This window comes from Pristis pectinata, chromosome 17 (genome assembly GCF_009764475.1).
Source record: "Pristis pectinata isolate sPriPec2 chromosome 17, sPriPec2.1.pri, whole genome shotgun sequence".
Taxonomy (NCBI): domain Eukaryota; kingdom Metazoa; phylum Chordata; class Chondrichthyes; order Rhinopristiformes; family Pristidae; genus Pristis; species Pristis pectinata.
In genome coordinates this window covers 36,507,139-36,523,275 of record NC_067421.1, presented here as the reverse complement: position 1 = coordinate 36,523,275, position 16,137 = coordinate 36,507,139, and positions in this window count along the sequence as shown.

The following is a 16,137-nucleotide window of genomic DNA, read 5'->3' as shown; positions in this document are numbered from 1 at the left end:
TCTCTGGAGCTGCAAGGTAGTAGCTCAACCGGCTGTGCCAGAGTGGTCAAGATCACAGAACATGGTTGTCTTTTGTTTACAGCCCAAGATGCTGGGGGTAAAAAAAATGGGGGCATCCATTTCATCTGCCAAAAAGGAAAGGGATAAATTAACAGAGAAGACGACTGCCTGGTAGTCCTTTAGAACTGTCGCAAACACCAGCTTCTGCTGGCTAAAAAACTTTGGGGAAAACTAAATAAAGAGGGCTATTGTCCAACACTGGAGAAAGCAAGGAGTTCACAGAAACAACAAGAACCCCTCACCAGCCCAAGTGACCGCTGTAAATTGAGTGGCACTCCCAAGGTAGGGCCAATTGACACCTTTGTTGGGAAAATGATTTACTCTGTCATATAGCATGGAAACAGTCACTTTGGCCTGTGTTAAACTATCATTTACACTGATCCCATTTTCTTCTCTGCACATTCTACACTTTATATTCAGGGCAGTGGACAATGAAGCTACCAAGCTGTGCGTCTTTGGGATGTGAGGGAAAGAAGCACCTGAAGGAAACTGGGTCACGAGGAGAACCAGTGTACTCCACCTCAATAGCACTGGAGGTCAGGATTGAACCTGGTTTCTGGTATCAGCTCTACTAGCTGTACCACCTATTAGAGTGCTTCTAGCCATTTGTTTCTCAATTGATGCATAGCTGTGGACACTGAGAAAGCATTATGAGCCCTGTCTATGCACCATAAAGCACCCTATCCAGATGCATCACAGCTTGGTATGGCTACTCCTCTGCCCGAGACCACATGAAACTGTAGAACAACTGCAGGCAACTGTTCTGAAGAGTCCTGACCACCTGCTTTTCTCCACGGATGCTGCCTGGCCTGCTGAGTTCCTCCAGCATCATAGTTTTTTCATCTAGATTCCAGCATCTGCAGTCCTTTGTTTCTCTAGAAACTGCAGGGACTTGTGGTCATAGCTCAGCACAACATGGAAACCAGCCTCTGCTCCATGGACTTTATCTATACTTCTCACTACCTTGGGAAAGCAGCTGAAATAGATCAAAAACCCCACCCACTCTCCCTTCTTCCCCCTCCCATTGGGCAGAAGATACAAAAGCCTGAAAACACACACCATCAGGCTCAAGGGCAGCTTCTATCCTGCTGTTATAAGACTATTGAATGGTCCCCTAGTACAATAAGGTGGATTCTTGACCTCAATTTACCTAGTTATGACCTTGCACCTTAAAACATATTCTGCATTCTGTTATTGTTTTCCCTTGTACTACCTCAATGCACTGTTGTAATGAAATCTGTATGAATGGCATGCAAGACAAAGTTTTTCCACTGTACCTCAGTACATGTGACAATAAAATACCAATTTCCCCATGTTTTCACTGGATACAATTATTTTCCAATTTGTGTACATCATTGGTGATAAACCGTCATAGAGGAAACAGACCTTTCGGCCCATTCAGTCCATGCTGACCATCAAGCCTCCTTTTATACCAATCCTACACTAATCCCGTTCTATCCTTCCCCACATTCCCATCAATTTCCCTCCATGTTCTACCACTCACAGGCAGGAGGAAACGAGCACACCATGGAGGACACTCACAGGGAGAATGTGCAAATCCTACAGACAGCAGCCAAGGTCAGGATTGAACCAGAGTCACTGGAGCTGGAAGCACCACCTCTACTAGCTGTGCCACTGTGATGCCTTTAAGAGTATAAAGATTGGAGTTTAATTCCACCAAGCAATTCCCCTGCAACTCATCCAAATTGGAGACATTAAATGTAAGGGAAGATGTAGTACATAGCATGCATCAGTCCTCTACCTTATAGCAATCTTAAAATCTCCACCAATTAAGCAGTGGTGGTAATGAGGTACTGTTACAGCATCAGCCCATTCACACTGGCATGTAACCCTCATTATCTTCATTATTGTTCATGCAAAACAGGCCATTAATACTCAAATCCCAAGTTTCTTGCAAAGTGCTAAAACTACCTACAGTATTTTGTTTTAATGTCACAGCAGTTTTGCAAGTCAAATGCCTGGTAATTTGTCCCAAGTTCACCGGCATATGTTTCATCCATAAAATCAGCTAAAAGAAAGCAGATACTATTGGAATGATGGTTACTTTTACAAGCTCTGAAGTAAAACTGAAACAGTCACAAGAAGTGCGCACTGACTGGGTTATTTCCTCCTGCATTAGCTTCCAGCCAACACCCGTTGCACCCCATGCTTTCTACCCTCCCCCATCCCAATTCACCCGACCTCTGGACTTCCGCCCCAAAAACTATGCTTGTTGTACTGGCGAAGTTCCACCCGCAGCAGCAACCACAGTCATGTGGCTCCAGCCTGTGACTTCAGCCTGTGACTTAGAAGGGTTATTGGTTCAAGTCCCACTTCAAGCACTAAAGTCAACCCAAGACAGGCTCAGGCTGGCCTTTGGCTTTTAACAGAACTGCCCAAAGGGAACAATTGACTCAAGGGTTGTTGGGCTGATCTTTTTGAGAAGATGCATCTTGTTTATTCACTCCAATGTGTGCATTAATTAAGACTTCACTGAGTTGCCAAATCACACACCTCATTTTTCAACAACTTTGTTATTCTCATTGAACAGCCTAATGACTTGCTCAATGATAGATAAAACTGAATTGGTGAACCCTGAACAGCCACATGGATAGTAAACCATCCAAAAAAATATAAAACACACAAATTAAACACAGGAACACAATTCAGCATCAAGGCCATAGCTTGAGCTGGTATAGTTCACCTACCAAGGACAATCTTTCATTCCAACCCATCCCAAGGCTGAGATTAGCACAGTTCTAAGGGAGGGCTACATTGTCAGATATTGGATGTGATGTTAAACCTAGGCTCCACATCCTCTCAGGTGGCTGCAGAAGATCCCATTACACCATTTGGAAGGGGAGCAGGCAATGAATACCCAGTATATCAACATCTATCTCAATTAACACCAAAAGGAAAGGATCTGCTCATCATGACATTGCAATCTATGAGCTTCCCATGTTTAAATTAACTGTTGCATTTCCTACTCTCAAACAGTGACTGCATTTCAAAAGACGCTGCAACGTTCTGAAAAGGATACAAGTAGTGCTACAGAAATGCAAATCTATTGTTCTCTTTTAACGATGTGATGGACTCTGACCTCACGATCCACCTCGTTGTGACCTTGCACCTTATTGCACTGCACTTCCTCTGTAGATGTGACACTTTACTCTGTACTGTTATTGTTTTTGCCCTGTAGTACCTCAATGCACTCTGTACTAACTCAATGTAACTGCACTGTGTAATGAATTGACCTGTATGATCGGTATGCAAGTGTTTCACTGTACCTTAGTACAAGTGACAGTAATAAACCAATACCAACATAACATCCCCATGTGTTCTTCCATCAGCAGGCCAACAAATTTGTGATCACCAAACGTACATTTTCTACCACAGGCCAGTGGTAAGCAAGCATTAGCTGCCACCCTGGGGAGTTGTAGTTCTCTTACTTTGCCCTCTATACTAGAATTGTAGGCACAGGAGGCAGCCATTTGACCCATCAGGTTCATGCAAGCTAGTATAAAGTAATCCCATCACTCCATTCCCCGTTCTTTCCCCATGGTCCTGAAAGCCATTTCCCCTCATGCTCATCCAATTCTCTTGAGGTCTGACTGGCTGTTTCCACCCACCCACTCATTGAATTCCAGATCACAACCACACCATATTAGAAATATCATTTTCCTCATATTCCGTGTTCATTTCAATCTGGACCATGATGATTGGGTTTACGAAGGAGGCTCTCTTTTACGCTCTGAGGTAAACGGAAACTGTTAAGGATACCAGCATGAAATCCAGACAGACAGCGCTCAGCAGCAAAGGCAGATTAACCTTTGGGTTGGCACCTCTCATTGAAGCCTGGCTCAGTGAAGCTGGAAAAACCCATTTCATGGAACTAAAACAGGCAATCAAGGCAAAAAATGCCCCTGAACCATGCCAGTTTGAGATAATCATTGTATCGTGTACAGTTCATTACAACTCCCCCACCTCTTCACACTTCAAGTGTGTTAAGATTTATAAACCTCTTCAACAGGCTACAAAAGGACCAGATTTGGATTCTAAGCCCCAAGTTGCTGAGCTTCCCATTCCTGTGTTGTTTTTTTTGGTTGTATTGTTTATTCTTATCACTTGTATCGAGGAAACAGTGAAAAAACTTGTCTTGCATAGTGATCATACAGGTCAATCATTACACAATGCAGTTACATAGGGTCCAGTACAGAGTGGATTGATATAGTACAGGTAAAAAGAATAGCAGTACAGAGTAAAGTGTCACAGCTACAGAGAAAGTGCAGTGCATTTAGGTGCAAGGTCACAACAAGGTAGATCGTGAGGTCATCGTATAAGGGAACCGTTCAATAGTCTTATCACAGTGGGATAGAAGCTGTCCTGAAGCCTGGTGGTACATGCCCTCAGGCTCCTGTATCTTCTACCTGATGGAAGAGGAGAGAAGAAAGAATGACCTGGGTGGATGGGGTCTTTGATTATGCCGGCTGCTTTGCCAAAGACAGTGAGAGGTAAAGACAGAGTCCAAGGAGGGGAGGCTGGTGTCTGTCCCTAGCAGACCAACAAGAGATCCCACATGCAGTGGTTGGTTGAAATCATTACTGCAAAGTGCAACATCAAGCTGAACAGATATTTTAATCTTCAAGAAGATGGATTTGTGTGTGCAGAGGAATCTTGAGCAACACGAAGTGCTGGAGGAACTCAGCGGGTCAGGCAGCATCGATGGAGGGAAATAAACAGTGGATGTTTCAGGCTGAGACCCTTCAGCAGGACTGGACAAGATAGAAGAATAGAAGGGTTGGCAGGCAGTGGAGCATGAGCTAGCAGGCGATAGGTGAATCCAGGTGAGGGGGTAGGGAGGTGAGGGAGGGATGGAAGTGAGAATGATAAACTGGGAGGTGATAGGTGGAAGAGACAAAGGGCTGAAGATGGAATCTGATAGGAGAGGACAGTAGACCAAGGAATAAAGACAGGGAAGAGGGGAACCAAAGGGAGGAAGGTGTGGGTGATGGGCAGGTTGTGAGGGGAGGGGAAAGAGAACAGGTAATGGGGAAAGAGAGGAGTGGTTACCAGAAGTTAGAGAAATTGATGCTGTTGCTGTCAGGTTGGAGATTACCAAAACAGAATATGATGTGTTCTTCCCCTAATTTGTGCCTAGTCTCAATTTGGCAGTAGAGGAGGCCACGAGCAGACATGTCAGTGTGGGAATGGGAAGTGGAATTGAAGTGGCTGGCCACCAGGAGATCCCGGTTGTTATGGCAGGCAGAGTGAAGGTGCTCGATGAAGTGATCTCCATTCTGTATCGGGTCTCACATGTAGAGGAAGCTGCACTGGATGCAATAAGTGACACCGATGGATTCATGTGAGGAGTACTGCCTCACCTGGAAGGTACTGCCTCAGAGGAATCTGTGTTTGCTGAACTGTAATGGGTTGTTGAGTCTGGATGCCAGAGTATACCAAGTCTTCATGAAACAGATTTTATTAACTTAGAAACCTGAAGCTAAATTTGGCAATAATACAAAGCATTTTAATGTGTCCTTCCATTCATGCTCTCCCTCAATCCCAAAGTTGCTTGCTCCTGCATTTAGGAATAATCCATAGGCAATTTGACTCAGTAACATCCACTGTTTGGACAACTTGGGTAGCAAAATGCACACTTGCAATTGAGACCCATGCTGCTGAGGGCATTTACAATGCCAGATGGCATTTGCCAGAGCATTAGCACAAGATGCAAAATTGACAAGGGCATTCACACTGAGTACCATATGTGTGAGCTTTAACACAAGGTGCCTCATTTGTGAGGACACTAGTGAGCCAGGCACCATATTTAAAGGGACATAAGCATGTTCACACTGAAGCCGCTTATAAAGGGCAAGAAAAACACACTGCAACTGCATGCAATGAACATGCTACCATTATGGATGTTAACATTCCAGTTAACACCTACTCAAACATTCAACGGTGGCAAGAACAAAACCATTTAAAAGGAATCATTCATTATCTGCATTTTAATTGCTGGTTGATTCCTCCACCATTACAATTGTTTGGAAGATTTCTAGACTCAACGTATTTAGTATGAAATGGCACGGCAGGTATCAGAGGGCTTGTTGTTGCCTTGAGGCATCTGCACAAACCTGTGACTCCTGGACTTGGGTGCATTCTGCATGGGATTAGAAGAGGTGTACAGAACAGGAAAAGCTGGGATCGGAAGGGGATGGAGAACAAGGGGTAGAGGTGGGAAGAAAAGGTTCTCAACTGGTGGCCAGAATTCTCACTCAGTTCAACGAGGAACAGAGTACGAGATGACGTGCTTCCACAAGGATGCCCTCACTGAAGATTCTCATCTGTTGCAGTCACAACCTTGGAGCAGGGCAAGGACTGCATTGCCAATATCTGTCAAGATAACCATGGCAATTAACTTCCATGCTTCAACCTCCGAGATTGGAGCTGGATATCATTTGCTACATTTTACTGTTTGCTATCCATTGTTGCATTGCAGAGGACACCAATGCCCTCTAGTCAAAGAAAGCTTAGTGCATTTCATTTTGTCAACTAATAACAGGTGGATGAACCATGTAGCTTTTTAGTGTGGCAGCCTTTATCATGGTGCAGTGTGCCAAAATGATCTAGTTGCTGCATGTCAGTTCTGCACTGTAGCAGGAGAGAGAAATGCCCTCAGTGCCCAGTTGATGTGACCAGACAGCTAATCCAACAGCACTGCCCAATATCCTGGTTGCCACCAGGACATCTTCTTCCCATGGTTGACGACTGCTGGGAAACGCGAGCTATCAACTAATGATAGGTGGCAATGGTGCAGGAAGTAGAGCTGCTGCCTTGCAATGCCAATAACTCTGGTTCAGTTCTAGTCTCTGGTGCTGTTTGCACGATCTTCCTGTGACTATGTGGGTTCCCCCCCCAAATGCTCTGGTTTCTTTCCATGTTCCAATGATTAATTGACCACTCCAAATTGCCACAAGTGTGCGGGTAACTGGTAGAATCTGGGGGAATTGATGGGAAGGCAGGAAGAATAGGTTGCAGGGAAAATTCAGGGAACGATATTGCTTGTGAACCAGCATAGACTCAGTGGCCAAATGGCCTCCTTGTATATCATGAGGAATGGATGATATTTGCAGTGCATAACATACATGCACAGTCAAAATGAGGGTACAGATCTTGCAACCAGACAGATGATTGGCATTGGAAAACAAACGTGGAAACGGAAAAGAGGCCACCATCAAGCCAGGAATAAAAATACCACTTCTACATTCAGCCACAGTCCCACACCTTACCGTCTCCATCAATATCCACTGGGCTTTGACACAATTTAAAAACCCAGGATGTTCTGAACCAAGCGACTGCAAGGCAGTACAGTGGTGCTACAAGTAGTTCAGCCATCTTATAGCTCAAACTGAGCTCAATCCTGACCCCAGCACTGTCTGTGTGGAGTGTGCACATTGTCCCTGTGACTGCATGGATTTCCACAGGGTGCTCAGGTTTCCCTCCACATCCCAGAGATGTGGGGAGTTAATTGGCCACCGTAACCTCTGTGAATGGAGGTTGATGGTGGGAATTTGGGGGGGGGGGGGGGCGGGCGGAGTGTGGGGAGAGAAGAGAGTGCACAAGGGAGAATAGATTGCAGGGAAGATAAGTAGAATAGAATTGAGTGTTGGCATGGACTCATTGGACCAACCTACTTATGTCACATGAAATATGGAAATTATGTCATCTTCTATTCAAAAATAACCCTTGTGCAAAGCCTTAGTGACTTCCTTCCACTTGTTATTGACTGTCCAGATCAGCCCTGGTAGCTCCTGTAGCCTTGAGGATAGAGGAGCTCTTGTTCTGGAAGGGACAGACATCCATGGGTTTTTACTCTCTGCCTCCTCACCATGTCTGGATACCCTGCAGTGATGGATGTCCCTCTTCTTCACCCCCCCACCCCACATACACCTGCCCATCATCTCCAAAATCCAAGGATCTTGCACTCTTGCATTGCACCAAAGCTTCAAGACAGCCACAGCTATAAATACCTTCCAGCTCCTGCTCCAGACAATGCACCTCTTTATGCAGCACAGGCTAGGTTTAACTGGGGTTAGCTAGTCACAATTAGTCTCCTGATGAAGCACATCAGATAACTGAAGTCATTACTGGCTGGAGCCACAACCATTATAATTAACAAAGTTAGCTCACTGTCCACATACAACAGTAGGTTAATCTTGCATCACAATCCCCATTCCTATATTCATGGTTTTAGTCCCACTGGACAATCCTTTGCACCTTATCAAGTGTTACACAACTGAAATGTGATGTCACAGACCCAATGCAATTCCCACCTTCAGTCACTCCAATATAATAACGGAACTCCAGGAGACTGCAGAAAAAAGCAGGTTCCAAGCTACAACACTGACATTGTGGGCCAGATCTATGTGCAGTGTACAGCAAGGTTCATACACCATGCAAGTCACAGTTCATTCTTTCTGATTCAAGGCACAATATCTTGGCATCAGTGTTCTGTGTATTAACCTATTTTGAGTGCACGTCATAATTCCTGACATTTAGAAATGTAAATAATTTATAATACTTCCAAGATGTGCACATTTTCTGATGCAGTTTTGGAGTAAGTGCTGCTTCAGCTCCTTACAAGGAGTAGAATCAGCATACAATATTGTATCCCTTCTTTCACTTCTCTGCTTCCTCCTATCTTGGAGAGACTGACCCTTTCTCAATCACAAGGTTAATCACCATTTATAGAAAGAATTTACATCACTTCATGCTTTTTTCATGTTCCCAATCCCTCTAACAGTGGTCAACTCCACCCTTCCCTCAACTACCTTCTGTTGAAGGTCTCTCACACCTTTAGGGACCCCCTACACTTAGATAATCCAACACATTGGCCTCCCTTGTTCAACCTCCTGTAAACTAGAGCTAATCCAATACACACTGGCCTACACTGTAACCTAGTAAAGCAAGACTGCAAATTTACAATTGCTGTGAATGTCCCTGGAACATCTTGCAGATCCAGACCCAACAAGCTCTCTCAGCTCCTCCACTTCTGGCCTCTCAAAATGTTCCCAAAGTTAATCACTCCACAATTGGTCATCTTGCCTCCATCTGCCAAGTCCCCAAATTCTGGAATTCCTTCCCCTTGCTCCATCCTTAACACCAACTTGTGAGAGATTTTGATCACTTGTTTTCATATCTCTAGGTGTGGCTTGATATCATTTTGATCATAACATTCCTGCAAAATTCCTCAAGGCATTGCTATATTACAGACACCAACAAGCCGTTGTCATAATGTACCTTTGAAGTGCAGCCATTTTTGTAGGAAATGCAATTCGATGCTGGCCAGGTAACGCTGGTTGAGATACAAAAATTGTCCAGGATGTGGAAAAAGTTCCCCAACCTTTCTTTCAAATGGTGTATGGCATCTTTTGCTCACGCGAGAACAAGCAAGGATGAAAAACACGATGATGCCGAAGGAACTCAGCAGACCGGGCGGCATCCATGGAGAAAAGCATGCGGTCAATGTTTCAGGATGTCATGGTGCTGATCGGGCATCATAGTGTTTTTCATCTGGATTCCAGTATCTGCAGTCCTTTATTTCTCTAGAATATGCAAGGCATTGGTTTGAGGTCTCATCTGAAAAGTAGTACCTCCTTTGATATTGTACTGGAGCATTAGCCTCTATTATCTTATCTTCACTAACCCATGACATCAGGCCAATGCCCAGGATGGCATAATGTAACTGAGCAGCCATGAGATTGATGCTAAAATAGCTCCAGGGCAATTTAATGAATGCCTTTAAAACAAAGGTTTAATACAGAATGACGTGGGTGTCACAGGCAAGATCAGCATTTATTGCTCATCCTTAATTGCCCAACAGGGAAGGTGATGAGCCATCTTAAATCACCATTGTCCTTCAGGAGGAATGCTCCCACGGTTGTGTATGGTAGGGTGTACAAGGATTTAGATGGTCCTGTGTTGGATACTGTCCCCAGGAATTGGTGTAGTCAATGAAGCAAATGAAGAATATCCCACAAGCTCCTGAGCTGTACCTTGTACATGAGGAGACTGGAGTGTCAGAAGGCAATCACTCACCCCAGGACAGCCAGCCTCTGACTTCTTGTAGCCACAATGTGGTTGGTGCATTAGAGTTCAATCAATGGAGACCGGCAGGCTGTTAAGGAATTCATTGATGGCAGTGCATTGAATGGCAAGGGGGTTATCAATTGGAATTTTTTTTTGTGGGGGGGGGGGTTGAAAAAGGAGTATAGCAGGTGTGATTGAGCATAGAGGGGAGAGAAGCAGAGGCAGAAAGTTCAAGGATGAATATTGAATCAGTGACTTAAAGTCACTTAGAGTTTATCAGCACTAAATTTTAGGTTTTCATTGTGAACCAAAGTTTAGTTTTCATTGTGAACCAAAGTTTAGTTGTATTGAGCTGGCAAGAAAGAATTTGCATTTATGCAACACTGCTGCTACATTATGGCTCCAGCAACCCAGGTTCAATCCTGACCTCCAATACTGTGTGTGGAGTTTGTATGTTCTCCCACATGGGTTTCTTCCCCAGATGCTGCCTAACATGCTGAGAATTTCCAGTATCGATTTCAACTTTGTGATGGGGAATTGCATTGAAATCTATTAGAGGATAAGTGAATAAATGTTGCATTTTATTGACAACTTTTATCCAGGGGAATGTGTAACAAAGGGTTTGAGGAACTTCCCCACAAGTAATTTTCTGTTAAATTGTCATAAGTGACTTACACTTTCCATCCACTTGATTCTTGATGAACTTTGCTGCATGCAATTATGGCCCTTTATCTCCAGGTGCAAATTATGCCAGTATAATCTGACACCTGCCAGTCAAGGATGACATGCAAATTACAGGATAATGAGATGGAAATGATGCATGCTATTAATAGCTTTGCCACAAAATGGAAAGCCAGGAAACTGGAAAAAATAGAACAAGTAGAAGTTGCACTTCTTTTTAGATTCAGCAATTTCAAGAGAAATGAGTCTTAAAGACATACCACAGTAGGATACAAGCCTGTGAAGTGGAATTAAGTATTCTGGTGTAGTTGTGCCCCAAGAAGGGTTTCTGAAGCGAATAGGAAGCCTTGGAGTCCTCAGTGAAGTGAAGCAAGACCATCTCCAGTGAAACAGAAGATTAAAGGTTAGAAGAACTGAACCTGTATGCATTCAAGTTATGCTCATCTCAGATGTGAGAAACAGCCCTTGTGCAGCCAATGCAAAGGCTATGTGTGGAAGGACCACAGTCTAGGCTCCTTTAGCTAGAGATGTAGAGGCCAAGTCCAGTGGGGGAAGCTCCTCTAACAATGAAAGGACACATCACCCCAGGGGTGATACAAGTGGCAATGGCACCAATGGTTTAAAAGCATTATTTATAACTTTAATGCTGCTGCAAAACAAATTTCATGTCATACAAGTGATAATAAACCTTATTCTGATACACTATTGAATGTATTGACTAAAAGGCATTAAGAATGTAGTTTTACACTTTGTATATTTGTACAAATTAAAAACAACCCTCATTTCAGTCCTATCAACCCCCTTCCTCTACATTGCCTCTTGCTTGTAGATGAGGTTTCATCTCTTGCTACTAATTTTGCTTGTTTTGCATTTATTGCAAATATTACAATGTATACTGTTCACTGATCTTCAATGCAAGTTAGCAATTTCATTGCACCCTGGTGTGACAGTAATCTAATCCACTTCTACTTGACTCTTCCCCCACCTTTGGCTTCATCTCAGGGATAGGTTAGGATACAAGGTCAGACTGAGACTATCTTTGCTACCCTGCCTTCAACCCACTTTCTGCCATAACATTTCCACCTCCTCTCCCCCTCCCTCCCCAGGTGTTGTTCACCTAGATTGAAAAGTAGATGAGTAGACCTCCAAGGATGAGGTTTATTATGGAATTAGAGATCACATTACAGCCATTGGTCAGGGAATGCTTCAGTAGATTCTGGCTACTAGATAAATATCAGTTGTTGATAGCTTTAAGTCTGTGCATCAAGCGATGCCTTGACAGAGTCCACAGAATAGAGCTCATTCAATATCAATGGGGACTTCATTGACATGGAAGGCCAAAAGGTCAATTCCTGTGCTGCATGGCTGACTATTGGCTCTCACTGCCTCCATCAGTGCAATGGACTTGATGACTGCTCATACCATGAGCTTCCAAGCTGGACCCAACTCATTCATCAAATCTTCATGATCCACCAGAGCAAGTTGTTCCTCTGTATTGAGTTCTGAAGCTTCCCTTCCATTAAGGAAGTCAAAACTGGAATTTTCTTCTCACCCAGAAGAGTGGAATTCACAAGTTTCTTCACTGCCTCACTAAACTTCAGTTAACTTTTACTAATGGTAGGTAGCTTCATGCCCGACATGAATCCATCCAGGTGGGAAGTCTGGCCAAAGTTCATGGAGCAGTACAACTTAGAACCCTTTTTAAAATTAAGTCTTAAAATGTACCAAACACCACTAAAAGTACATTGCATTATTTGATGGCATTTGTATGTTACATGGCAATGATGCAAAATACAAGTTGTCTATTAGAGTCAGAGCACAGAAACTGACCTTTCAGCCCACTGTAGAGTACCCATCTACACCAAATGAGCTCTATTCTGTAGAAGTTCTAATCCTCAATTATAACCTCTGGCAATGTTCACTTATATACACCATTCCAACAGGTTGGGGAGGGAGAGATGGGAATCTTCAGTTCCCTTGCAAGCTATTCCTTAACTTTAGGATGTTGTGAGCAGGGAATTGATAAGCATGCAAGAAGTTCAAGGAAATAAATTGGGGAATGGGATAGGAGGATTGCTTTGACATTGCAAGAATGGCCTCCTTTACTTCACAAGATGAAATAAAGCATTACTTGTGCTTTGTCATAACCTGGTGACTGAACAGAATATGCAATTGGTCTGTCTACAGTTTTTGTATGCACCTAAAAATAATCACTGGTCCCTTACTTTACAGCAAAACTAATTTGACTGATGACTTTTGACACTACTATCTTCATCCTATTTGCCTGCTACAAGATCATGAACTGTTCAATATGGAGAATATTTCACACCAGATCAACACAACAACAAAAAAAACTTGATAACAAATGTTTCAGTGGTCTAAAAGCTAAGGAATTCTGCAGCCCCCTGATAACTGGCACAGCTGATGGAGCTGCTGTCTCACAGCATTAGAGACCCAGGTTCAATCCTGACCTCATCTACTGTGTGGAGTTTGCACACTCCCTGTAACTGGGAGTGTTTCCTCCCACAAAGATGGGTTTGGTAGGTTAATTGGTCACCAGGTTGTCCTTAGAACATAGGTGTTGCAAAATCTGGAGTTGATTGTGGGGAAAATAAAAACAGGATTAAGACTTGATGGTTGGCATAGACTTCAGCATGAAGCTCATGTTTATCATTTGCATTTGAAACATCTGTTAATAACAGACCCTGCCACACTGGAGCCATCTTGTTATCTTTGCAATGACTTGTAACTTAGTGATATCACACAGCAGGGATCCAGAATAAGAGCTTACAATTTCCTTTGTTTAGTCCATTTGTAAATTTCATAAATATTGACACCAGGTCTCTGGCAGCATCCTGAAAAAAGGAAATTTGATCAGTTTTAATTCACTATTAATTGCTCATTTTTGCTGAAGGTGAATGTGTCATCAATCTTGGTGTTGGGTATAGGAAGCAACTGAAGGTTGGGGTGTACCAGAGATGGAGTACAAAGACAGTCACATGTAATATTGGGGAGTGCCATACTGTGGGAAGTGCTGTTTTAAGAGATTAAGTAGTGACATCTATCATGGTCAGAAATACCATGGCATCATTTCAAAGAGCCATGTTAATTTGGATGCCCCAGCCACAATTCCTTCAGTTAACATTACAATAGCACTGATGATCTGGCATCCTCTGGACTTCCATGCAGCTGGGCAAGTAGATTTGACAATTTGTTATTCCCACTAGCATCCCAACATTTGATGTTATTGTGGTACAATAATGAATCACACAAGCTTAGTGTTGTGGAAAAATCAACCCAGCGAGTTTGAGGTAGCATGGGATTGGGTCCAGGAGTTCTGAGCAGGGGTGAGGGACAGAAGCTAGCTGGTGAGTTGGATGCCAAAGTATTATCATTTCCAAACATTTAGCAAATTCAATGTTATTGTATATTAAACACCCAGCCATTTGTTGCTGTTTATAGTTTTTTTTGCTCTGTCCAAATCGATTGCCAGGTTGTGTTTTACAGTGACTACACCTCAAAGTACTGCATTGGCTTTGAAGACAATGTAAAAGGCACTTATAGGTAGTCCTGGCTTTATGCAAGGATTCTGTTCCTGAGAACTCTACACAGATTTCTCTGCACATCAGAAATATCTATTTTCTACAGCTACCAAAATCATAATTGCTCTACATGCAGTTGTTACATTTTATTAATTCACCCTAGTACTACCTATAATTAAACTAATGAACATATACTGCATTTAGCCATGAATACTGCAAACATTACCAGCTTGAAAAGAGTTTTAAAAATATAGGAGAATTTGTCCAAAGTCAGATTTCTGAAAGTCAGGTCATTTGTCACCCAGGGACCCCTGTATACAAAACGATTGTGCCCTTTAAAATCTGTCAGTAGGATAAAACAGGAAATTATGAAGATTTAACCAAAGACTCATCTGGCCAACAGACCCATCTGTTCATTACCTCCCATTTTTAAATACACATTTACCCTCTTGCTGATATTACAAAACAAATGTGGCTTTTAACTAAGTTAAATAGCAAGAAAGTTAAATGCAATCCCACACAATGCTGGAAACTCTGCAGGGCAGGAAGCATCTGTAATAGAGAAACTGAGTTAATGTTTCATTTCATTTTTCCATCCATGAGAAGTTGAGAAGTTTAAACTGCGGGTGCTGGAACTTTGGATAATGCATGTTAAAACTTGCACAAAGACAAAACTGGAGAAAAAGTGCAAATCAAATTGCAAGTAAGTCAGCCTTGATGAGTATTAAGTTAATTATTCACTTAACAATCCTGAATGATTCACCTGCACATAACACACCAAGCTTGAGAGAAAGGACAGTGGACTTGACTTTGTGCAAAATGAGGGATGCAAAATGAATTTTGCCAATAAGTGCTTGTGAGCAATGTTCCTGGTATCAAACTGTTGTCAGCTCTGGGTTGTACAAGGCTTTGTAACATTTCATTCTACCTGTAAACAAAATTAGCAGCAGCAAAAGGATAATTAACATACCTCAGTTTGATAGTCTTTGGAGTGGAGGGGGAAACAAAACAATCTGCAGGATTGAGACAGGAGTATATTCATGTAGGTCAGCTGGGTGCATCTATTAATTGTCTACAATAGGTCAGATAGTTTCCTCCTGTGCTATACAATTATGAGCTCAGATAAGTACTTGGCCACCCCCAGGACTGATTTAATATAGGGCATTAACAATGTCCTCATGAGAAGTTGCAATTGGTCTCATTAGGCCCAGCACTAGCCTGTGAAGGCAGGTGAAGGAGAATGTCACACCACACCTACTCTTTGAATCACCCACTGAAGTTATTGTCCAAATTCATACACAAATCAGCCAACTGGGTAGTAAGCAGAAGACTACTACTATTCAATGAATTTGTCTTTCAAGGAGATGGGAGAAAATAGAGACGAAGCAACAATTCACTTGCACGTTTCCAATTTATTGCATTCAGCACTCAGTCTCCAGGTTGGGAAAACTAAATGCCAATTAACTGACTGCATTCAGTCTACAAGGGTGGCCAAGCTTCCAGTCTGTCTTGTTAAATGTCCATCCCTCTTCAGTCTTTAGCTGCTCACACCATTTCAAAGCCAAATGCAAGTTTACGGAACAGCACCTCACTTACCAACAAGGAGTACTGCAGACCTCAATGAATTTAACAATTTAAAATAAGTCAGTGCACTTTCTCACATTTTCCAGGTTCTTTATTCTCTCCTTCTGGCATTTCAAATTTGCCTTCTCCAAATGACACTGTCGTTTTGTCAAGCCTACATCACCTCATCCAGCCAGCCCAC